The following is a 25,616-nucleotide window of genomic DNA, read 5'->3' on the forward strand; positions in this document are numbered from 1 at the left end:
GACAAGATTCAACATCCTTTCCTGTTGAAAACAGTTCAAAGGATAGGAATACAAGGAAACTTCCTTAAAATGATAAAGGGAATACATGAAAAACCCACAGCTAATGTCATCCTCAATGGGGAAAAATTGAAAATTTTCCTCCTAAGATCAGGAACAAAACAAGGATGTCCACTATCACCACTGTTATTCAACATCGTGTTGGAAGTTCTAGCCAGAGCAATTAGACAAGAAAAAGAAATACAAGGCATCAAAATTGGAAAGGAAGAAGTAAAACTATCACTGTTTGCAGATGATATGATACTATACGTCAAAAACCCTGAAAAATCCACAGCAAAACTACTAGAGCTAATAAACAAGTACAGCAAAGTGGCAGGTTACATGATCAACATTCAAAAATCTGTAGTGTTTCTATACACTAGCAATGAACAAGCTGAGGGGGAAATCAAGAAATGAATTTCATTTACAATTGCAACTAAAAGAATAAAATACTTAGGAATAAATTTAACTAAAGAGACAAAAGACCTATACAAAGAAAACTACAAAAAACTGTTAAAAGAAATCACAGAAGACCTAAATAGATGGAAGGGCATACCATGTTCATGGATTGGAAGACTAAATATAGTTAAGATGTCAATTCTACCTAAATTGATTTACAGATTCAACACAATACCAATCAAAATCCCAACAACTTACTTTTCAGAAATAGAAAAACCAATAAGCAAATTTATCTGGAAGGGCAGGATGCCCGAATTGCTAAAAGTATCTTGAGGGAAAAAAACAAAGCTGGAAGTCTCACACTGCCTGACTTTAAGGCATATTATGAAGCCACAGTGGTCAAAACAGCATGGTACTGGCATAAAGATAGATATATCGACCAATGGAATCAAATAGAGTGCTCAGATATAGACCCTCTCATCTTGGACATTTGATCTTTGATAAGGCAGTCAAGCCAACTCACCTGGGACAGAACAGTCTCTTCAATATATGGTGCCTAGAGAACTGCATATCCATATGCAAAAGAATGAAAGAGGACCCGTATCTCACACCCTATACAAAAGTTAACTCAAAATGGATCAAAGATCTAAACATTAGGTCTAAGACCATAAAACAGTTAGAGGAAAATGTAGGGAGATATCTTATAAATTGTACAATTGGAGGTGGGTTTATGGACCTTGCACCTAAAGCAAGAGCACTGAAGAAATAAAGAAAGAAATGGGAGTTTCTCAAAATTAAACACTTTTGTGCATCAAAGAACTTCATCAAGAAAGTAAAAAGACAGCCTACACAATGGGAGACAATATTTGGAAACGACCTATCAGATACAGGTCTACTATCCAGAATTTATAAAGAGATTGTTCAACTCAACAACAAGTTTGTTGAGTTCAATACAATTGCAAAGACAGCCAATCCAATTACAAAATGGGGAAAAGACTTGAACAGACACTTCTCAGAAGAGGAAATACAAATGGCCAAAAGGCACATGAAGAGACGCTCAACGTCCCTGGCCATTAGAGAAATGCAAATCAAAACCACAATGAGATATCATCTCACACCCACCAGAATGGCCATTATCAACAAAACAGAAATTTACAAGTGCTGGAGAGGATGTGGAGAAAGAGGCACACTTATTCACTGTTGGTGGGAATGTCATATGGTGCAACCACTGTGAAAGGCAGTTTGGCAGTTCCTCTAAAAGCTGAATATAGAATTGCCATATGACCCAGCAATACCATTGCTAGGTATCTACTCAGAGGACTTAAGGGCAAAGACATAAATGGACACTTGCACACCAATGTCTATAGCAGCATTATTTATAATTGCAAAGAGATGAAAACAGCCAAAATGTCCATCAACAGATGTGTGGCTAAACAAACTGTGGTATATATATATATGATGGAATATTATGCAGCTTTAAGACAGAATAAACTTTTGAAGTATGTAACAACATGGATGGACCTTGAGAACATTATTCTGAGTGAGACTAGCCAAAAACTAAAGGACAAATACTCTATGGTCTCACTGATATGAACTGACATTAGTGAACAAACTTGGAATATGTTGTAGGTAACAGAGACCATCAGGAGATAGAAATAGGGTAAGATAGTGGGTAATTGGAGCTGAAGGGATACAGACTGTGCAACAGGACTGGATACAAAAACTCAGAAATGGACAGCACAATACTACCTAACTATAATGTAATTATGTTAAAACACTGAATGAAGCTGCATGTGAGAATGATAGAGGGAGGAGGGCTGGGGACATAAATGAAATCAGAGAGAAAGATAGATGGTAAAGTTCAAGATGATTTAATCTAGGAATGCCTAGAGTGTATAATAATAGTGAAATGTACAATGTACAAATTTTAAAAATGTTTTTGCATGAGGAAGAACAAAGGAATGTCATTATTGCAGCGTGCTGAAAAAAGATGATAATACTTTAAAATGTCACCTTATATGTGAGACTAAAGGAAAAAATGTTTATTTGTTACAGAATTTATATTTTGACTAGAGCATTTCCTAATATAACTCATGTAGATAGTTTGATTGAATGTCATGAGAACTTGGAATCTCAGGTAGGACATGAGATTTTGTTGGTTTGTCCAGAGTGATGCCCCAATGAATCCCAGAGTGATTTGATCAGTGACTGGAAAAGCATTTGCAAGCCCCCTTCGGGGAATGGTGAGAGTGGGGAGAAATTCAACTTCCCCAAGTTGAATTCTTGATATTCTCACAAGCAATGTGGACAACCAAAGCTATAGGCTGAGTCCCCAGTCTTGGGGTTTGTTGATATGAAACTTAACCCCACAAAGGATAGGTCAAGTCTACTTAAAATTTAGGCCTAAGAGTCACCCCCAAGAGAGCCTCTTTTGTTGCTCAGATGTGGCCTCTCTCTCCAGCCAACATGACTAACAGTCTCACCACCCTCCCCCTCTCTGCATGGGACATGACTCCCAGGGGTGTGGACCTTCCTGGCAACGTGGGACAGAAATCCTGGAATGAGCTGAGGCTCAGCATCAAGGGACTGAGAAAAATCCTAGAATGAGCTGAGAATTAACATCAAGGGGTTGAGAGAACCTTCTCGACCAAAGCGGGAAGAGTGAAATGAGACTAAGTGTCAATGGCTGAGAGATTCCAAACAGAGTTGAGAGGTTATCCTGGAGGTTATTCTTATGCATTAAGTAGATATCACCTTGTTGTTCAAGATGTAGTGGAGAGGCTGGAGGGAACTGCCTGAAAATGTAGAGCTGTGTTCCAGTAGCCTTGTTTCTTGATGATGATCGAACAATGATATAGCTTTCACAATGAGACTCTGTGAATGTGAAAACCTTGTGTCTGATGCTCCTTTTAGCTACTGTATCAACAGAAAGTAGAGCATGTGGAATAAAAATAAATAATAGGGGGGAACAAATGTTAAAATAAATTTAGTTTGAAATGCTAGTGGTAAATGAAAGCGAGGGGTAAGGGGTATGGTATGTATAATCTTTTTTTCTCTATTATCATTTTCTTTTTCTGTTGTCTTTTTATTTCTTTTTCTAAATCGATGCAAATGTTCTAAGAAATGATGAATATGCAACTATGTGATGATATTAAGAATTACTGATTGTATATGTAGAATGGAATGATATCTTAATGTTTTGTTTGTTAATTTTTTTTAATTAATAAAAAAAGTTTAAAAAAAAAACAAGAGAAGTAGCTATAAAAGAAGCCTATAATTCCATCTTGGAATGAAAATATCTTAAAGTGAAAAAAAAAAACATTCCAAATGAATTTTATAGGAACAATATCTGGGATCCTCCTTCCCCTTTTTATTGCACTACACTCTGCTTTTTGCCTTCTCTATCTCTACACTTATTTAAATTCTCCTACTGTTTAAGTTCCTTGACAACCCTGTGGGAAAAGTTGAGCTGGTTATCGGCCATGATTTTTCTCAGTTCTTATTTATTATTTGTATTAGTGTTGGGTAGAGTATTATAAGGCAATAAGTTTTTTAATTGTCATTCATAATAGGAGAACATGTTTTAAAAAGTACTTGAGTAGAACCTTACTAAATAGCAACTTAATATTACAGCTGCTGTAGTTGAAGAAGATACTGAGCTGGAAAATATTGGGAAGGTGCAAAGTTCACTGTTGTAGTCTACAGACACCCTCTACCTGCCCTGCTTACCCATAATGGTTACTGCACGCTTCTAGGCAGCTTGTCTAATAAGTTTGAAAGCCCTTAATATAAGGAATTATCCCCTCATTATGGGGTGAGAAGATTTACCCACCCCTAAAAAGTAAATATCATAAGCTCTTAATTCCAAGCCTAAAATATTCTTTTCTCTGGGCATTCTATGCCATACTTGCTACAAAATTGCTTTGTTATTCAATGGACAAGTTTCTTATGTCAGTATATAGCTCATTGTTCTGTTCCAAAGTCATATTAAAGATTCTGTGGATTTTTCCAATACCACTCCATAAATTACACTTCACATGTCATAATATTTGGAAACAATTTGGGATGTTTCCAACTTCAGTTTGGATTTTGTTGCTATTGCTATCCATCTGAGAAAAGTAGAATATCATTGGTAAGTCAGTGCCTTTATGTCATAAAGCAAATATGCATTGTTTTAAAACACTATACTTCACCAGTGCTTAAAAGCAAGTGACGGCCATGAAAACACACAACTCATATCTCCTGCTACAGGGACCACAACTGATGGATGACTCCAGCTGCTGTCCCTAAGGATGCATCCCTGTGTCCCTGCCAAGGGCACACTTCCTGTGAGATGGACCCAGTCAAGGACTGACAGCCAAGGGATACTAATGGTGCAACATTTCTTTCAGACAGGGAATTTAATCTTGCTTCCCCATTGGTCTGGCTGAATCCTTCTGGGAACCATGCTAAGGTTCAATACACTTCCTATCTAATCATTGTCCTTTTCTCTCTCTTCCGTCCATACCAGACCTGAATCATGGTCTGAGACCTCATTCCAACCTCTTCTGTTTTCATCCACATTATCCTTCACAGCCCCCCTCCCCCATAAATCTTTTGCAGGTCTAATTCCATTTTGGCTACTGCTTCTCATCAAAAACAAACTGACACACTCTTTTAAATAAAACAGGACAAAGCATCATTTCTAGTCCATGTTGCTCACTGGATGGTTTTTAATTTACAAGTTGCTAAATCATCACTGTTCAAGAGTTTGTATCATAATGCCGGTTTTATTTTAGCCTTTATTTCATCTAAAAATTTGTGACAAAAATGTCTCCTTATAAATCTGATTATAAACAAAACTTTTCTTTGCATAGATTCATTTTTGAAACATGATTTGTCTCAGAAGTCAAAAGAAACTGTGAATCTAGCTTTACTTGCAAACGGCATTTAATGGCCAGTATTTGATGATAGCACCTTTAGAATGACTGAATCAGAAGACACTGACTAGCAAAGAAGATGTTTTAACTGCACGAGTACTTGAGAAGATAATGCATACATGTTCATGAAACACAATTAAATAGAGCATGTGCATTTTCAAGGTTTTAGCTAAGGGGGGAAAAAAGAACTGAATAAGAAAAAAATATATATCAGAAACTAAATATCTGTATATCTGTGCCGAGAAAACTTCCTGATGAATACAAGGTAAATGTCAAAAACTGAGAATGTTTAATTGCCTACAAATCCTATCAATCACTGAAGTCTTTGTACTCTTAAAGCAGTTGATGCATCATTCTGTTAGTATTATTTATAGAAAATAATTAATGATTTTAAACTCTACAGTTTCAGGTAGTAGGTGTCAGCTTAGTTACAAATTTTTAATAATTCCAAAAAACAATTTCTCAAAAGGTGTATTAAATTTTGTTGCCCTCTCACATCAGGAAACGTTCAGGAAGATTCCATTTTTAAAAGTTCATTCAAATTCTCGCCTGTCATGTGGGAAACCCACGTTCAATTCCTGCCTCATGCACTTCACACACACACACACACACACACCAAAAATTCAACAAATGTTGCTGCAATAACAGGACAGTCACCTGGAAAAAGGATGAAATGTGACCCCTACCATACAGCATACACAAAAAAAGTTCATTCATTGGAATTTTTGAGTCAGATGTGATGGAAAAAGTATTGGCAGTATTCAGAGGCTGAGCAATATTTCTTCGCAAAAAAAATATTTATTCTGAAAGAACATTTGCAGTGAAGATTTCAGTGATGCTTGCTACACAGGAACTGTAGCAGATACTAAATTAAATGAGATGAAAAAGAATAGAAGAATTTTTATCTTTAAAATCTGTAATGCTACCTGTGGTGGTTTGAAGGTTATGTTCCCAAGAAAACATAAACTTAACTCATTCCTATGGGAGTGAACCCTCGTCAATAGGGCATATTTGATGAGGTTACTTCAGAGAAGGTGTGGCCCAGGAAGGGCTTTAATCCCATTACTGTAGGCCTTAGAGGGAAGGCCACAGAAAAAGAAAATAAAAGGTGCAGGAGGAGCAACCAGAGGCTGAAAGTCAATGGAAAGAAATATTCTAAAGTACTGTTTTAACGATATTTTTTAAAAAGTCTAGGAATAAGTATGAAAAGCCTTCAAACTGCATATTTGTACTCAGGATTTTCCCCCTAAAACAGTAAGACAAATATAAAAGTATGGTGGTAGAGCAGAACTGTTATTCAGCTGTCATGTGCCAACGTGGTCATACCAGTTAGATAAAGATATCACCTATTTTCATTGGTGAAGCAGTGATTTTGCTTGTTGCATGCAAATTAGCTTTCTAAAAAATTTAACTTGCTCCTTTTGATAAGAGTGCTTATAACAATACTCTTTGTAAAAGTAAAAAATGTGAAACTGAATATGCAATAATAAAGGTTGGTAAAAGTAAATTCTGGCATATCCAAAAATATATTGCTATTCATCACTGAGCATAACGTTGTCGAGCAATGTAAACTATACACAATATTCTATTAAGTTGGAAAGGAGAATTTTAAAACAGTATTTTGGCAAAGCAATTTATATGAACATGTGCACACTCAAAACACAAAATGTACATCAATATGTTATGACCTGTTTTATAGGGTTGTGAGATTATGATAATATTTATTTCTTACTTTCTTCTTTTACTTGTTCTTATTGTCTAAAATGATGGCATTTTAAAAGATCTTTTAAACATTTTCAGACACTGATACCAATAGCATGACTATTGTAATAATGTAATATATGAAATAGTCATAGAATTTTAGAGCTAGAAGAGATAGCCTAGTCCAATATTTACTAAAGTGTGCTAATTATAAAGTAGATTCCATGTCTGTACTGAATATCTTGCATTTTTCCCTTTGAGATCCACTCTACACCTTTCTCTACAATGCTTCCTTGTCCTCTGGCTTCTGGTTATTTAAATCACCATGAGGTTAAGGAATACAATATTTCTCAAAGGGATTTGGTCACAGGACAGTGTCTTCAAGTATATCTTGTTTAACTAATATGCTTTCAGAAATTCCAATGTAGTATCTTCTATTTTAAGTAATTAAACTGAAACCAAATACATCTGTTAAGTTCACAGAGGAAGCATCACAATGAAAGATAAAGAATAAAGGAATTATAGGAATTTAATTGGATGCAATTGATGAAAAAGTCTATGTAAGGCTATTATCTCTGCATTTCATTACAGGCCTAAAGCTACTAAAGGTCAACTGGACCAGGAGCAGAAAAGGTAACTGCCCTTGACTTGAGGGAGGGCAAGGACAAACTGGAACCAATGAAGACTAACTGGAACTTACATCTCTCTCTTACCATGTTCAAACCTGATGACACATGGCTTGCAGGAGAAGTAGGTCCCATAAGCACTTACCCTCTTCAAACTTGATAACACAGTCGACTTGCAAGAAAAGCTGGTTCTGTAAGCAGAGAGGGACACACAATATGGAGAGCAAACCTATCACAGGAAATGCAGCAGCTGCCACAGCACCTGGCACCTGACACTGACCTTTAGAATACAAAGGCTGCAGCTTTACTTCCACCTTCTAAAACACAAGCAAATGTTTCATGAGGCCAACCCTAACCTGGAACTATGGAGGGAAGGGAATTCTGGAAAATGTTGTTCCACCTTAGCTAAGTTGACATAGTGCAAAAATTAAACCACATTAAGAAAAGTTAAATCACTCGTCAAAGATTAGATCACTCAGTTGTAAAAGAGCCAATACTAGGACTTAGATTCCCTAAGTTTCAGTCCAATGTTCATTTTGATATACCCTATCAAGTTTATCCATTCAATGAAAAGCCACTTAAATGAAATTCATCACTACACTTTTCCTAAAATGTTTGATGCTATGGCACTTTTCCACATGAAATATTTTCAAAAGTCCGCAATGGAGTATTGTTGGTAGATATGTTGACTGTACACTGGATCATTAGAGAAAAATACTTTTGTACCAGTTTGTAGATTACTTAGCAACATTGATATACAAAGCAATATACAAGCCAATATTTCTTTCAAAGTGCCACATTTTTAATCTTCTCTGCTTCAGCAGTGTATATTTCAGCATAATTCAAATGTAGCTTTTTAAACCTATCTCATACAAAAACGTATTTGAGCCATTAATTTCATTTCATACACATACAAACATATACATATGTATCAATGTCACAATAAAAATTCATTCATACATTTTCTCTCAAAATAATCCTTAATGTTAACATTATTTGCATATGTGAGAAATTTTCTCAGGTGTCATTGAGGGATAATTTGCTGTTATTAAACATAATGACAAAGCTTTTTTAATCCTTTATGAGTTTTAAAGAGCTGGCAAAGGAAATCCTGTACTCACTTCTGAAGGTACTCATCTTCAAATCCAAATGACAGGAAAAGCTGAACATTAGCATTCAGATCATTTTTCTTCAAAAATTAAATATTGTAGTTCAATTAGTATGGTTTTCACTTAGATAATAAAACTTCATTAAAGAATAAGTGTGATAAAATATGCATTACACTTTTCAGGGGAGACCAGTATGCTAAATATATGTCTTATCTGTAATTTAAAATGATTCCAAAAAGCAATTGGATTTACATTTTCTTTGTTTGGTATTTTCACTTCTATTATTTATTTTTAAAGCAAAATAATATTCAGTTTAAGTAAATGCTGATGTAACAGAAGCCATCATAAAATATGGTTCTTTGGGTAAGATAACTTAGTATTGAGTACTCACTGTAGACATGATACTACTACGTCAGATGCATTACTACATTTCCTTATCTAATGAACCTAATAAAGTCCTTTTTATTGTTGTCAATTTATTCATTAAGAAAGTAAGCATTTTAGAAGTTAAGTAATTTACAAATTATCACACAACTGGTGAGGAGGATTGTTAAGATATGAAACCAGATCTCTCTGCCTCAAAGCCAAACTTTGACACAGCGATTTGGGATATTTTGGAAAGAGAAGCATAGGCATTAAATGAAGGTTATTTTTAGTCAAGTATTAACAGAGTGGTCCAAACCCTCTTTGCAAATGCAACATCAAATTTTAATTACCTATTGTATTACTTTATATTTGTAAAAATGTGATACTGTTAAAAAATTACATCTGACAACATACTGGAGTGAGCAAATCAAGCAGTGCATTTGAAAAGAAATATGATTATTAGTCATTTGAGGCTCAAATAAAATAAAGACAAATATATTCATTAGAAAAAATAACAGCATCCCTCACTAGTAGATAAAAGAGAATAATCACAATAGAAATCCACTCTATTCAAATAGTGACAAAAGAGAAACATGTATCAAGTGAATAGTATAGATGCTTTTACAGGTTTTTGAAATACTGTTACATGGTATCAGTGGTATGACTATTATTACTAATATTAATAGTAATATTATTATCATTAGCTCATTGATAAGATTTTCTTTTATATCTTTCAAAGTTTTACCATTCATAAGTATACCATGGATGTTATGCTTCCAATGTAGAGTAGAAAGTACCTCCAAAACTGGTCCTCCTGTAGATAAAACTATAAACTCTGAAAAAAACAGCAAAAGAAAAAAATTCTGAGGACTCTAGAGGGGAACAGAAGCAGGCAGATTTAAAAGGAAATTTGAAACTTGGAAGAGGTGACCTGCAGATAGTAAGTTTCCCATTTGTGTCTCCTTGACGTAAGGGCATCAAGAACCATTACGAATATTTGGGTAGCTAAAACTAAAAGAGAAGAGATGATTTTTGCCTGGCTAGAAGATCCAAAGAAAGGATTCCAGGCTAAACAGGCATGCAAAAGAATGATAGGGAGTCCTGCAAAGGAAAGAGTCAGAGAAGGGAAGTGCAAATTATGCATGTAACCTCCTGAGTTGCTGATTTATATTTTGGCCACACATATGCAAAGCAAAGTGAAAGTAGTTTGAGCTGAGATTTGAGTATAACCCTCTACAGACTAGAGAAAGCTTGGAGGTTGATTCTAATCTGTTAATTTCATACTGAAACAAAACCTAAACTTTCAGAGGACTGTAATAGAATTCAGAATTCGAACAACATAATAATGACAATGTCTAGAATGCAATCCAACGCAACTTGACATAAAAAAGAGAGAAAATATGAAACATTCTCAGAGAAAAAGACAATCCACAGATGAAAACACTAAAGTAGGCCAGATTTTGGAATAATTATACAGAAACTTAAAATCAGCCATTGTAATTTTTACATTTCTTTTTCAAAATTATAATTCTATTTTGATTGCCCAAAAGTCACTAATATGGTGTGCTGGTTTGAAAGGATGTGTGTACCCTAGAAAAGCCATGTTTTAATCCTAATCCCATTTTGTAAAGGCAGCCATTTCTTCTAATCCTTATTCAGTACTGTAGGTTTGAAACTTTAATTAGATCATCTCCCTGGAGATGTGACTCAGTGAAAAGTGGTTGTTAAACTGGATTAGGTGGGTTTTGATTACTTTATTGGAATCCTATAAAAGAAGAAAGTTTGGAGAAAGCAGAAGATTTGGAGAGAGCAGAGAAAGATGACAGAACATTGTTGAATGACATAGCCACGAGAAGCAGAGAGTCCACCAGCCAGTGACCTTTGGAGATGAAGAAGAAAAATTCCTCCCAGGGAGGCTTCATGAAACAGGAAGCCAGGAAAGAAAGCTAGCCGATGACATCATGTTTGCCACACAGACAGATGCTGTGTTTGCCAGATGAGTGAGAAACCCTCACTGAGTTTGCCATGTGCCTTCTCACTTGAGAGAGAAACCCTGAACTTCATCAGCCTTCTTGAACCAAGCCATTCCATTTCTGGTATATTGCATTCTGGCAGCTAGCAAACTAGAAAATATGGCTTAATAGCAGTGTTGAGGATTGAATCATGTACTTCACAACAGGCATATTCATGTCCCAATCCCTGGTCCTGTGGGTGTGAACCCATTTGCAAATGGAACCTTTGAAGATGTTATTAGACAAGGTATACACAGACTGAATGAGCATGGGCCTTAATCCAATTTGGCTGAAGTCCTTAAATGCAAATGAAATTGGACATAGAAGGAGAAACTATGGAAGAAATAAGCCTAGAAGTCCACAGAACATTGAAGAGAAAGAAGATACCACCAATTGCATTACCATGTACTAGAAAAGCCAAAGAACCCCAAAGATTGCCAGTCACCCAGAAGATACCAACTCTGGAAAGAAGCAAGTCTTCCTGTGAGCCATTAATTACTATTGTTAAACCAATGCTTCTTATGGCGTTTATTTTAGCACCTAGAAAACCAAACCAAGCAGAATGGATATTAAAAGAGGAAATAATCAATAGATGATTAGAAATTACCAAATCTAAAGTAGAAAGAGTATATATATTCATATATATATATATATATAACCTATGAAAAATATATCAAAGGCTTTAACAAATGAATAAATAAAGTGCCAGAAAGAAAGGAGAGAGAATGGAACATTAAAAAATAAGTTACTGGAGATATAATGACAAAAACTTCCAAACTTCTGTGAAAGAAATAAATTCACAGATTCTAAAAGCTCAGAAAACTCTAAACGTAACAAATACAGAGAAAATTATCCCAAGGCACATTGTTTTATTAAAATCACAAGGAAAAAAGAAAATCTTGAAGGAACCCAGAAAAAGATGACCCATTACATACAGGAGAAAAATATTAGAGTAGCCATAGAACACTCATGAAAGACCATAGAAGCAAAGATAGGAACTAATATGTTTTGGTGCCAAAAGAACAAAACTATCAACTTGAATTGTATACCCAGTAAAGTGCCCTTTAAGAATGAGACAAAATAAGTACCATTTCAGATGAAGGAAAAGTAAGAGATTTTGTTGCTAACAGAAATGTAATATAAGAAACGCTAAAGGGAGTTTTTCAGGCTAAAGGAAAATAATACCTAAGAGAATCTTGGATCTTTGGGAATAAAGGAGGAGCACCAAAATAGTATACAGCTGGGCTATTACTACTTTTTCTCTTAAATCATTTAAAATAAAATACAAAAAACAAATTGTTCAAAGCAAAAATTAAGACATTGTCTTGTAGATGGTACACATATTTAACTCTCTCATAAAGGGTGAAAGGTAAGGTAAATGGTCTTTGTGATTATGGGGTTTCTACATTTTATATAAAATAGCAGATATTAACTCAAAGTAGTCTGAGAAAGTAAAAAAAAAAAAAAAAAAAAAATGAGTATTTTAATCACCAGAGCATTTCCTATGAGTAATGCAAAGAGGTATAACTCAAAAGAAAATACAAAACTTAAAATTCTAAAATGCAAATAATTAAACTAGAAAGGATGACTACTCAAGGTAAAGAGAAATATTTTATAAAAAAAAGTTCAAATTCATCAGGAATAATATATTAAAAAATAATCCTAAATCTGTTTCTGCCTAACAACAGAGACTCAAAATACATGAATTTATGAAAAAAAAATGGACAGAATTAAAGACAGAAACAAATAATATCTTAGATTTTCACACCTGGACTATAGTAATTAATAGTTCCAAACAACTGCCAAATTCATATTATTTTCAAAATAGACTATAGTATGGCCCATAAACCAAGTCTTAAATTTTTTTTAAAGATTAAAATCATAGAGATGATGATCTTGGACCACAAAAGAATTAAAATTAAAATTAAAATGTTAAGACATTTAGGAAAAAGCCAAAACATTGGAAATTAAACAGCACATTACTAAATGTGTCTAAGTGTCAGAGAGGATATCACAAAATACATAAGAAACTATTTCAAACTGAATTATGGTGAAATTACATCATGCAAAAATCCATAGAATACAGCAAAAGGAGTTATTAGAGGAGATTCTACACCTTTAAATGTTTACATTAGAAAAGAAATATTTATTTAAAAGTGATAATAATTTTCCAATTCAAGAAGCAAGTAAAGTAAAAGGGAAACTAAAAATAGGTTAAAAATGAAATTAAAAAGGTAAGAGCAGAAATTAATAAAATGAAATTCAATAGAAAAAATTCCAAAAAAGCCAAAATTTAATTCCATAAAAATATCGACAAAACTAATAAAACCCTCACTAGATGGATAATAAAAGAAATAGGAGATACAAATCACCAATGTAGAAATAAAAGTCAATTACCATTACAGATCTGTCAGATATTGACAGGACAATAAATTATTACAAACTATTTCATATCAAAAAATTTGAAAACTTAGGTAAAATAGGAAAATTATTTGAAAACTGAAACGTCACAAAAATAGAAACAAAATGTAGTAGAAATATCCCAAATACATATATCTGGCAGGATTTATGTCCAGAAAAAATAAAGCATTCTAATGTTGAATAATAAGTAAACAGCCCCATTACAAAATGGGATAAAGATTTGAATAGCCACTTAATGCAAACAGACAAAAGATAAACATGCGAACAATAAGCACATAAAAAGATGTTCATCATCATTAGCCATCAGGGAAATGCACATTAAAACCAGGGAATTTGGGGAGTGTGAGGGTGGTTCAGTGGAAGAATTCTGGCCTGCCATGCAGGAGACCTGGGCTTGATTCCCAGCCCATACACTTCCCAAACAAATGAAAGAAACCAACAAAAACAAACAAACAAAAATTTCAACAAATGGTGCTGCAATAACAGGATACTCACATGGAAAAAGAATGAAATGTGACCCTGCCATATAGCATACAAAAAAAGAAAACAGTTTTTAAAACCAGGGAATTTGAGACACATCACTAAAGACAATGAATTTCAAATTTGGTAGTTTTGTCAACTTTTCCTTTCAAAGACGCACACACACACACACACATGCACTCCCCGAAGCATCAGTGCTTTTGACAGTTTAAGGGTAGCCTACCCATTATACACTTATTAGAATTACTAAAATTTAAAATTTAAAAGATTGACAGTCACAAGTTGGTCAGGATGCAGAGCTGTTTCCTCATATCACACTAGAATTGCTGGTTCATATTCCACTGCTAGTTGGAATTAAAAATGGCATAACTGTTTTGGAAAACTATTTCGCAGTATCGTAAAAAGCTAGGTATATAACCTTCTTTGCATCCTGCCATTCCATTCTAGAAACTCATCAGGAGAAATGAAAACATATGTCTTCTAGTACAGAAATGTTTATAGCATATTTACTAACAATAGTACACAAACTTAAGCAATTTAAATGTCCATCAACATTTATGAATAAAAAATTTATGAGTAAATAAAATGTGTATAACTATGATAAAATACTACTCAGCATTAAAAATGGAGCAGACTATATGTGCAATAATTTATACAGCATGGATGAATACTAAAATAATGTGAGTACATATTGCATTATTCCATTTTTATAAAATGATAGAAACTATAGCACAGTGAAAGAATGTAGAACAGTGGCTGTTCGGGACTGGGAGCAAAGAAAGGGATAAATGCAATGGGGCTTGACAAATATCTTAAGAGTGATAGAAATGTTCTGTATCTTGAATGTGGCATTGCTTTCATGAGTGTATACAACCGTCAAAACTCATCAAATGGCTCACTTCAACTTAGTGAATGCAACCTTTTGCATGTACATTATATCATAATAAAGTTGATTAAAGTAAAAAAATGCATACTGTAAACAAATATTAAAAGTTTAAAAATGTGGCATTCAGTTTTATAAAGGGAGATGCTTACAAGCCCCCCCAAACAACTTAGTGTTTGATGAATGGAACAGAATGAAATCTCACGTGCCTTCAATTGGTAAAAGAACTTAAAATGCCCTTGTTTATCTGCTTATGACAAAGGTTTTATGATGAAATACTAATATAGTAAACCAAGGACCACCAAAATGCTCTTCTTTATGTTAATAGATTTTTTAATTGCAGAAAATGGAGCAATATAATACAATGAAGATATTTTGTGAATTAGTTCTTATTAACAGGGAGGAATTGCTGAGGATAGAAAGCATAGAAACTATTGTGTCAGTGACCAGACACGTCTCAGAAATGAAATCTAAAAAGCATAGAATATACTACCAAAAAGGACAAAAGAAAAAAAAAGACACAAATAAAACAATAAATCTTAAAATAGACCCTTAAGTGAACTGTTTTAATTGTGCTGCCAACACATTTTTACAAAGAATACATAAATTAATTATATAGAATATAAATCTGTGAAATAAAAACTCTTCCCAATATATTAATCCATATCCCAGTGAGAAACCTTGTCTTTATTTCATTTTTGCAAAAAGTAGTTTTTCCGCTTTTATCTCTATGTTCCTTTTTCTACCATTTATTGCTGATATTTGAAAAAGTCTTCTCCATGAACGGGCTCCACATTAGTGAGAAGCTCCTATTGTATTCTTGCTCAGGAGGTTAGTGATCTATTTTTTGGATCTAAATACCTGCTACTTTTTAAGCAATTCAATTTTCAAAAAAATAACTCTTTGTTCCACTTCGGAATAGAGTTCCTATGTCTCATTGTGAAACATTTAAAGATAAAAAAAAAAAAAACTTCAAGAGAAACATAGAAAATGATAGGTTTTCTCTTTTGTAAAAAATATAATTTAGCAAGAACATAGTTTCTAAATTTTTCAACTTAATAAAACTAAAATACAACATCTACAGTTAAGAATTATTGATTTTGTATTAATGAATATCATTATTTATTAACTAAGTAAGTAAATTAAGTGTGCTTTATTTGGAAGATGGGGAACGTTTAATTCACGCAAAACTAAGAGGTTCTCTCTCTCTTTTAATTATTTTTTGATCAGAAACAAAAACTGTGTCATACTGCTTTCAATATTTTTATATGATTTAAATAGGTTGCTTTATAAGTACAGAAAAGGTGATAGGTTGAACCATATACTACAATTTAGACATGTTCTTGGTGTTAACCCCCATTCTGTGGGTCCATTAAAAAGAGGATCTCCTGAAGACATTATTTTAGTTAAGATGTAACCCAAATGAATGAAGAGGGCCTTAATCTAGATTACTGAAGTTTCTTATTAACAGAAAATTCAGACAGAGAGAGAAAAAGCTATGGAGAGGAGGCATAAGCCACTTATCAATGGACCCTGGAAAAGAAAGGAGAGGACATTGCCATACGATGAGATACACGGAAACAAGCCAGAACCCCAGCAGCCCCAGCAGCCAGTCTCAGAATATTGCAGACCTTGGGGAGAAAGTGTTGCCTTCCTTATTGATGCTTTGATTTTGGATTTCTCCTAGCCTGAGAAACATGAGCAAATTAATTTCTGTTGTTTTAGACAACCCACTGTGTGGTATTTCTCATCACAGCCTGGGAAACTAAAACAGAAACTAATTTTCTATAATTTCTAAATAACAACAAAATTGAATCATCATTTATGGTTTTAATTAGACACCATCTAAAACATACTGCAACTATAGACAAAATACTTCAATCAATATTTAGATGCCTATTTATAATGTATCAGCTGACTTCAATCCAATATTGTGACACCAAAATATCAGTGTGGCACTTAATTTTTTTTTTATTGTGGCATATATGCAACCAAAAATTTTCTCTTTTTACCACTTACAAGTGTAAAATTCAGTGGTATTAGTTATATTTACAATGTTGTGCTACTATCACCACCATCCATTGACAAAACTTTCCCATCACCCCAAACAGAAGCTCGGCACCTATGAAGCAATTACTTCTTAATCCCACCCAGAGTTAACCTGTCGTCTAGTTTCTGTCCCTAAGCATTTGTTTATTATAGGTAGTCATATAAGTGGGATCATACAATATTTATCCTTTTGTATCTGGCTTATTGCATGCAACATAATGTCTTCAAGTTTCATCCACGTGGTAGCATATTTCAGAACTTCCTTCCTTCTTACAGCTGGATGATATTCCACACACCACATTTTGCCTATCAATTCATGTTATTTTGGGTTAAGGAGATTCCCTTTTGGGATAGATATATGTTCACTATAGTTCTGCCTAAGCCATGGAAAGAGTAAACAACAACGGTTGAGAGTACCAGATTTGAAATCAGATGGACCCACCATTTACTAGCTGTAAAGAAAGCACTGAGCAAGTATTTTTATTTCCATGAACCTCAGTATCTTCATCTGTATGACTGAAATAATAGTAAGTACCCTGTGAGTTTTTACAAAGATTAAGTAACAAAACACATAAAGCATTCAGCAGAATGACCCTCACATGATAAATGCTCAATAAATGATGGCTTTTAGTCCTAAATTACTCCCTACAAGATTACAAATTGATTCTAAGACAAACTTCTAAAATGTAAAACTGTCAGAAAGCAGGCCCTGGAGCAAGTATTTTACTAAAAAATTAAGAATAATTAGATAGTATTATACAACCTCCTCAAGATAAAAAAAAAATGTTTTCAAAGTGAATGTACAATTATTTCCAAAATAAGGAACCCCTTTATTTGAACAATTAGGAACAAAATTCGTTTCAGCATATCTCCTACTCCTTAATCTAGCTGCATGTTTAGAATGTAGTTCTGCAAAGTTCACTGAAATGGAACTATAGTTTAATACAACAATGTTACAAAACTGATGAATCCTAATCAAAGGCTAAGGCCCTAGTGAATACTAAATTTCATCTGTTATTAATGTTGTGAAAGGGTAAATTATTCAGATTCTTTGTTCAGAAAAGTAGAAGTTTTTTAGTTAAAAAACATATTCAAAAGTAAGACAAAAGATGAAAATAAGACATCTGTAAATCATATGATAAACAAAGAATTCTTTGCCTGGTATGCAAAGAAAGGACGGGAATGGGAGAGTCCAGGGAAATTCTTCTACTCAACGACTGAGAATCAAAAACACATATAGTGATTCTACCATCTCATGGGGAGCTGAAAGGGTTAATATAATGTGATTGTTATCTGTTATTATTTAAAAAGTTACACCAAGGTCAACATATGCCCTTCCCAGACAAAGACAGAGCTCAATCCCAAGAGCAGAACACTTTAAATGTCTGTAAACCCCCTGGTAAAAGCTTCTTTGACTAGAAATCATGGTTACCTTCTGTTATGCTTCTAATCAATAATGGGGATAAAGCACTTCAAAGGTCAAAATAAGTAAAACTAAACATATGAGACCTTCATTTCTCCCTCAGTGAAAATGAAAACAGAGCGCATATCCCAGCATTTTCTGAGTTATCACCAAGTGACGTTAACACCAGTTTGGAGGAACCTGAGAATATTTTGATGGTAGATGAATCCCATCTCCAGGAAAGAGGTCAGAAATTAAAAATTATACTTGGCTAGCTGTAGCCATTATAATTCAGCCAGAATAAATGAAGACTAAATTAATCTGAACAGGCTTTGTCTCCTTAAATCCTTTACTTATAATTTCATTGTCATAAAAAAAAATCGAGATAGATATCCATACAGAGTGCAGGCTTTCTCAAATTTGATAGTTATAACAGTCTCCTCAAGTCAAAGAGAAAAGACTTGAAAGGCTATAAATAGGCAAGTTACAAAAGAAACACAAATACAAATGGCCAATAAACATGAAAAGATGCCCAGTCTTAATCTATTTAAGGAAATGCACATTTGCATAGCAAACACCTGCAATATTTGCCAATCGATTTTGGAAAAAAAAATAGGATTAATTATTGATAACATTGAAATTTTTAAAGATTTGAGAAAATGGACAGTCTCTTAGAATTATGTAAAAAGCATAATTTGTTGAAAGTTTTTGGATAACATTTTAGCAGTAGCTATCAGAATTTTTAATAAAATCTATCAAAATATTGATACAGCAATTCCACTTTTAAAAATCTGTCTATATATTTGCATATCAGATAGGCCTTAAATGTGGCTTTATGAAATGACATAACAGGAAAAAACTGACTAACTCACCCCATATACAATCACAGTAAACACTCAGGAATATTTTGCGATAATTATGTGCAAATAGTCAAACAGGGACATAGCCAGATAGTTTAGAGATCGAGTCAGAACAGAAAGATGTTTTAAAAACCTAAGTATACTGAAGAGAAATTTCTCACTCTTGGAAAAAAGACTCTCACTGTAGTTAATAGTATCCATAGTTTCATATCCCTACGGGGAACTGTGGGAAATCTGGAAAACCTGTTCATATGAAAGCATGATGTGCTGATTCTCGCATGTGGCACCGTCTCTGAAGAGATACTTCATGAACAAATCATCATTACCTTTGAACTATTTTTGGAATCTTCCCTTGTATAATAGAATACCACATCACATATTTACATGGGTACTATTTACACTGCAATTGAACTTCATGGGTGCCATTCACATGGGACACATAGGCACAGTTCAATGTCTCAGATACATATCAGAAATGGACTATCCAAGGATGCCAGATACAGATTGCTATATTGACTAGCAAGAGATACCAGGAGAAGGAGATGATATATTGGAATGCTAGGTGGCAACCAGACTTTCTTTTGGTAAAACCATAACATCTTTACGGATGACATCTGGGAAGGAATAGGCTTATTGGAATGTATCTATTCATCCTAACTTCCAGGTGGTTTGGTTGGTATATGAGAGTGAAAAAATTAGAATTTGGAGGGTCCATATTTATTTATCCAGTTAGTTCTATCATATCTTATCATGGGAGTATTTAGGAAATGCAGACCAAGGTCAAGAACATGTCCAAACTGGGACGCACAATTCAATCCACTTCAGTTGGCCCTCTGGATCCCCAAAAAACATGTTCTCCCTACATACAAAACACATTCATTCTATCACAGCACCCCAAAAGCCTTAAGTCATTTCAGTAAAAACGGGAAGTACAAAGTCTCATCAAAATCAGCCATGGGTGTGGTCCATCCTACAGCAAAATTCTGGTCTGATGGGACTGTGAAATCTAGAAAACATGATATCTGTTTCTATTATACAATGAAAGGATAGGCAAAGGATAAATATTTCCATAAAAGAAGGGGGAAATTAAGCAATCTGGATTAAAATCCAACCTGATACATTTGGGCTGCACCTTAACTGAAGTAACATTTTTAAAAGATCTTATTTATAACGGGTCCATATCCATCAGAGTATGCACCAAGATCAAGAACATGTCCAAACCAGGGCACACAATTCAATCTACCAGACATGCTAATTTTGATTAATTTTGTCTTAAAATGTAAACAATATTTTCTTTCTGCAGGGAAGTTGCTTTCCCATTCAAGCTTTGTGGGATATTTGCCTTTGCCAGATTTCGTCTGTATCATCACAAATTCTTCAAATCAATTCTCCAGAAGATTCAGGACACTCAACTAGTAAAAAATACTCTGGTGATTCCAAATCTTTTGTGGAGGTATACTTGAGCCATATTTGTCCCTGAAATAAAATTCTCTATACCTTAGATATGCCAATCTGTGTCTCATTCTCTAAACCACTGAGATATTTGGGAGATCTGAATTCTCTTCTCTGTATATAGGTAAATGCTGCAAAGATAGCTAAATTGTAGGGTTGAGCCTACTAATTATTTCACTGGCCAAGCTGCAGTCTTACCAGAATAGTATCCAGAATGACTTGAACTCTGCACCATATTTTCTTGTATCCACTCTTTTTATCTGGGAATTCTCAGCCATTTGGTTTCTAGTTTGACTTGGTATAGAGCAATGGAGGTAAAGTTAGTTTCTCAATTTTCTCACTTTTAACATAGATCATCTCATTTTTTGAAGACAGTAAAATACTGTGTTTTTAGAACAAGAATGTCAAAGAAGGTTGAGCTATAATTCCATAATTCTGTTTAGTTTATAAGTTTGTTAACAGGATCTTCTATAAGTCTTTTGTTCTCTAGGTATTCTAGGTATTTAAATAAGTGCTCATTTCCTTCATGGAAATATAATTTGTGTGGTGAAGGCTCTTAAAATTGGATCTACTGCTGTTCTTGCAAATTTTTTAACTCCACTACTAGACAACTTGAGGTTTTCCTTTATCCCCTTTCATCAAAATTCTCTCTGGTACAGGATTTAAGAAACTACTTAATCATCTTTGCTGCTCTCAATTGTGTTGCAAGAGAAAAAAATAGGAGGATTAACAACCTAAATAGGATTAGCTTTTGTAGTAGTTAGGCTAAGAAGATGAAATCTATCTGGTTGATGCAATACCTTAGAAATCAGTCCCAACAAGTGGTGAAGAAACTTAATTTAATGGAGTTGATAAGTGCTGTGACTTAATGGTCGGGCTCTAAATTATGTAGCTGTTCTCAGCCTGCCAAGAAGATGCATTTACTGTGCCATGAGCTTTAAAGAGAATCTTACCCCATCTCCTTTATGTTATGATGCAGAGTTTACTTAGGATCCAAGGGAAAGCTGTTTGGGATTTCCCTATTAAGCTAATAATGACTGAAGGATAACTGCAATTTCCCTTTGTAAATTTCTGTGGAAACTTTGTCTTTATCTTGCCCATTTTTGCTCAACATTAATTCGAAAGCCCTAATCTGAATTCATGAGAAGATAAGTGGTGGTTAGTACATTGCTATAGAGCCCTGGGAAGGGAATTAGAGACTCTTTGAATGTTTACCAACTCTTGCAGAGGAGGATGACTCTGTCCCGGCCCCACTTCACGCATATCCTGATTTTTAATTGGTGGAAATTAAATATTTAAAAATAACTCCAGATCAACACTGTACAGGCCAAACAAAATACATTTGTGAGCCAGAATCATCAGGAAGCTGCCAGTTTATAATCACTGATTGAGAGGAAACGACAGGATCTGGGAGGCAACCCCCTTGACTCAAATGCTGGCTTTGCCACAAAACGTATATACTTGGGCAGTTGTACCTCAGCATTCTTCATATGCTAAAGAGAATATTGCTCTATCTGTGTTGTAGGGTAGTCTGTCTTGATCATTTTCTTTCAAGAGAACTAATAATAATTATGACTGGGGAGAATAGGGGCAAAGTAGGGAAGCCTGGGGAGTGGATTCATCAGAGAAGAGCTGAGCTTTTAGTCGGTGGAAGCATATTAGGAACCACGTGTAATGTCAGCACTGCTAAAATTGACCTGATTCCTTAGTAAGGCACATATTGTTTGGCACTTATTGTTTTGTTTGCCCAGTCTTCTGATTATATGGAAATCACAGTTAGTGCTGGACAATGCGATCTTTTTCTCCATGCCATGTGATTATTTCAGAGATGCACATGAGCAGATGAGTCCCTTCATCAGGATTCTGAAATTGGAAGAGAGAACATGTTCATTCAGTAAAGGTCAGAAGCTGTTGACAGTCAAGCACCATCCTTGGTGCAGAAGGCCAGAGAGATCTCCAAGCAAGAGTAGAAAGAAGAGTGTGAGAACTCCAACGAAGTATAGAGGCAAGGGCTGGAGTTGGCAGGATCTTTGTACATTTCATTTTGTAACTCTAATACCTATCCCTATACCTAGTCCTATGTATATATAATCAACATGTATATTATAAATGAAGTAATAATTGAATAATGTAAGTTTGATAATATTATTTTAAATTTCAAATATACATTGTTTATTTTATCTCGGCATACTCCCCCTCTCCCAGCTTCTCCTCTTTTTACTCGTTTAACCTGTTTCTTATATACAACCCAGTCCATATGTCTTGGCTGTGTTTGACACTGTCCCTCCACTGCTTGTCATGGAGAAACCACACGACTCAGGTGAAATTAATGAGAAGATGTCACTGCCCTGTAAACAGCAATTCTGGCTCTGGGAAGGTTCAGGTTTCAGGTTTATTTTAGGAACCACAGAGCCAAGCAGAGTCAGCATCTTCACTGATATCTGATAAATAGCTAGAGAGTAGAGGATATTGGTGTAGGGCCCCGGAGCTCATCTTAACCTGCCTGAAGATCCCGTCTGGGAGTTATGCCATTACAGTATAAAGCAGGACCGAAAAATGGGAAAAAACCTTTTTCATTTTAATCACTATGTTCAGCTGTTTCTAAAACTAGGTTTGTTATGTGGCACGAATCATCTGGTTCTCTCTCGCTTTAAGCTAACCTGAGTTGCATCTCTGTCATCTGCAATAAAAGATAACATAATACAAAAGCTTATTTAAGGAAACATAGAAAACAATCTACAAATGTTGCTTATTATCCAATAATTACCCCTATATAACTAAAAAGTTCCCAGGTAAAATTGCCAAAGTATTTGGAATGCTTGAATATGCTGTAAAATTTTGTAGAATTTTTCATCCATTACTTTCAAGAGAAAATGTCTGGTTCAAAGCAACAGAAACATTAGCCAAGCCTTCCCCTGTTGACACTCCAAATAATAAGCATTCATTTTAAGCAAAATAATTGGGCTTCCTATAAAAACACGACTTCAGGATGCATCTTCTGTTTCACGATTCCAACCAGATTAGCATCCAAAAGTCTCCTCCAGAGAAATTCTAGAGCCATCATGATAGTTCACATGCCAAACTTCTCTCCTGAAGATTCATTCATTCAACATACAAGTCAGCAAGTGTTTGTTTAATACTGTATTGCTTTCTCTGAGACTCTGAGGTATGAAGAGGAATAAAATAAAGCCTCAGACCTAGAGAACTGAAAGTAAGGGAGGCACACAAGCAAATAAAAAGTTGCAATACACAGCGTTGGAGCTATGATAGATGTCAGCACAAGGGTCTCCATGAGAAAGTGCTTCACCATCCTTCAGTGTTGTATGCATGTATGTTTTAACACTGAGTCAGTCTTTCCACCTATGAGATGCTTCGTAGCTATTCATAAAGCATTTCTGGACGTTTTATTCACTAAAAGATTAAATATCCCTTAAGAACTTAGAGAGCCAAAGAGAATCAGAGAACAAACTTGCTTGTTCAATAGATTTCTTTTTATTGTCTATTTAAGTTCAAATTAAGTTAATAGGCTGAGATTCAGTAATCTTTTTTAGGATTATTATGTGTAATGGAACAAAGATTTAAGATTTAAATATTGTGTGATTATTTGTGTAGATGATAGAGATAATAGTTACTATTGTTCCTAAATAGTTAGTCCTATTTATAGGAGTAGAATTCCCAGAGGCAACATTTTAAGACAGATACATTTTTCAAGCACTCTTTTTATCTTAACAGTGACACAATATGGGATCAATCCTAGGGGAATGAAATGGCTCTCAGCATGCAGTGAACAAAGGGGACTGGTTGAAGATGTGTACTTTGTACAGGGGTGGGAAATCTGTGGCCTTGCTGATAGAGAGATGTGGTGCAGGGTTCTGATCTAGTGAAATCAGAAGAAAATGCCTCAAATTAGAGCCATTTATGCTGCCTGTGTCAAAGGTGGCATCTGCTTATTTCAAGAAAAGTAGAATAATTCCTTGCATGAGGCAACAACGCCAGCAAGCATCAGTGAGCCTGGTCTGAGATCAAGAAAAAGAAATTGTCCCTTTAAGATGTGGTGGCAAGGAAATTTACACCCTAGAATGTACCACACTTTTTATTTCTTTATCTGACCACACTACTTTGGTAAATTATGATGTTGAAATATGTCCCCCTAGTTAGTAGAGTGTTAGTGTGCAAAATCTTTAAAACCTGTGGCTACAGTATCTGGAGTACATTCTCATTGCACCTGTCAGAAAGGTCCATCTGTTTCCTGCTGCCTCAGGCACTGTCCAGCTCCCTCTCAGCTCCCCACACACTCATTTCTTCTTGCCTCGCTCTCACATGCTCAGCTAATTTCCAATGATTCCTCTATATTGTCTTTATTTGACCATATAGCTTCTAATCCTAAAATTATCTTTTTAAAATCCCATTTGACTCAGAATAGCCTTATTAAAGAATTTAAGGCAATTTTCTAAATGTGTTTTACAAGAAGAAATAGGAAGGCATATGCAAATTAGCTTTGACAAGTAATGCATTGGAACTCTCTTACTGCATGCTTCACTAGTGCATGGAACCAAAAAAGCTAAAAGCCAAAACATAAATTTTTATATTTAACAAAATCCTACTATAAAACAGTGGGAAAACAGGTATTAGCCTTTCGCCCAGAAGCTATGTAAAGAGGTTAAACTGTCTATAAATATAATGATAGAATTGTTTCTATGAGCAGTTGTCACTGTCTAGAGATAAGAAATATGGAATTCCATTTTTGGCTTGGCTAATGACAGATCTTATACAAGTCAATTAACCTCTGTGAAACATTACTTGCCACCTTTCTATTTCACAGTAGGGTTTTGGAGATATTGATGAATATGCATTAGTACAGCCTTGTTTATTATGTGGCTAAGGTCCAAAAAAATAGAGAA

At 34.6% G+C, this 25,616-nt stretch overlaps 1 protein-coding gene across 2 annotated transcripts in view; it reads left to right on the forward strand.

The window, feature by feature from the left end:
- Positions 1 to 20,748, forward strand: part of LOC143649415 (uncharacterized) — a 135,636-nt gene extending 114,888 nt beyond the window's left edge. For both annotated transcript variants that reach the window (XR_013158979.1, XR_013158978.1), the window contains 2 exons: positions 7,647 to 7,688; positions 20,567 to 20,748. The gene's annotated coding sequence lies outside the window, so the exon portion shown is untranslated. The remainder of the gene's footprint in view (positions 1 to 7,646; positions 7,689 to 20,566) is intronic.
- Positions 20,749 to 25,616: the final 4,868 nt, after the last annotated feature.

This window comes from Tamandua tetradactyla, chromosome 11 (assembly GCF_023851605.1).
Source record: "Tamandua tetradactyla isolate mTamTet1 chromosome 11, mTamTet1.pri, whole genome shotgun sequence".
Classification (NCBI taxonomy): domain Eukaryota; kingdom Metazoa; phylum Chordata; class Mammalia; order Pilosa; family Myrmecophagidae; genus Tamandua; species Tamandua tetradactyla.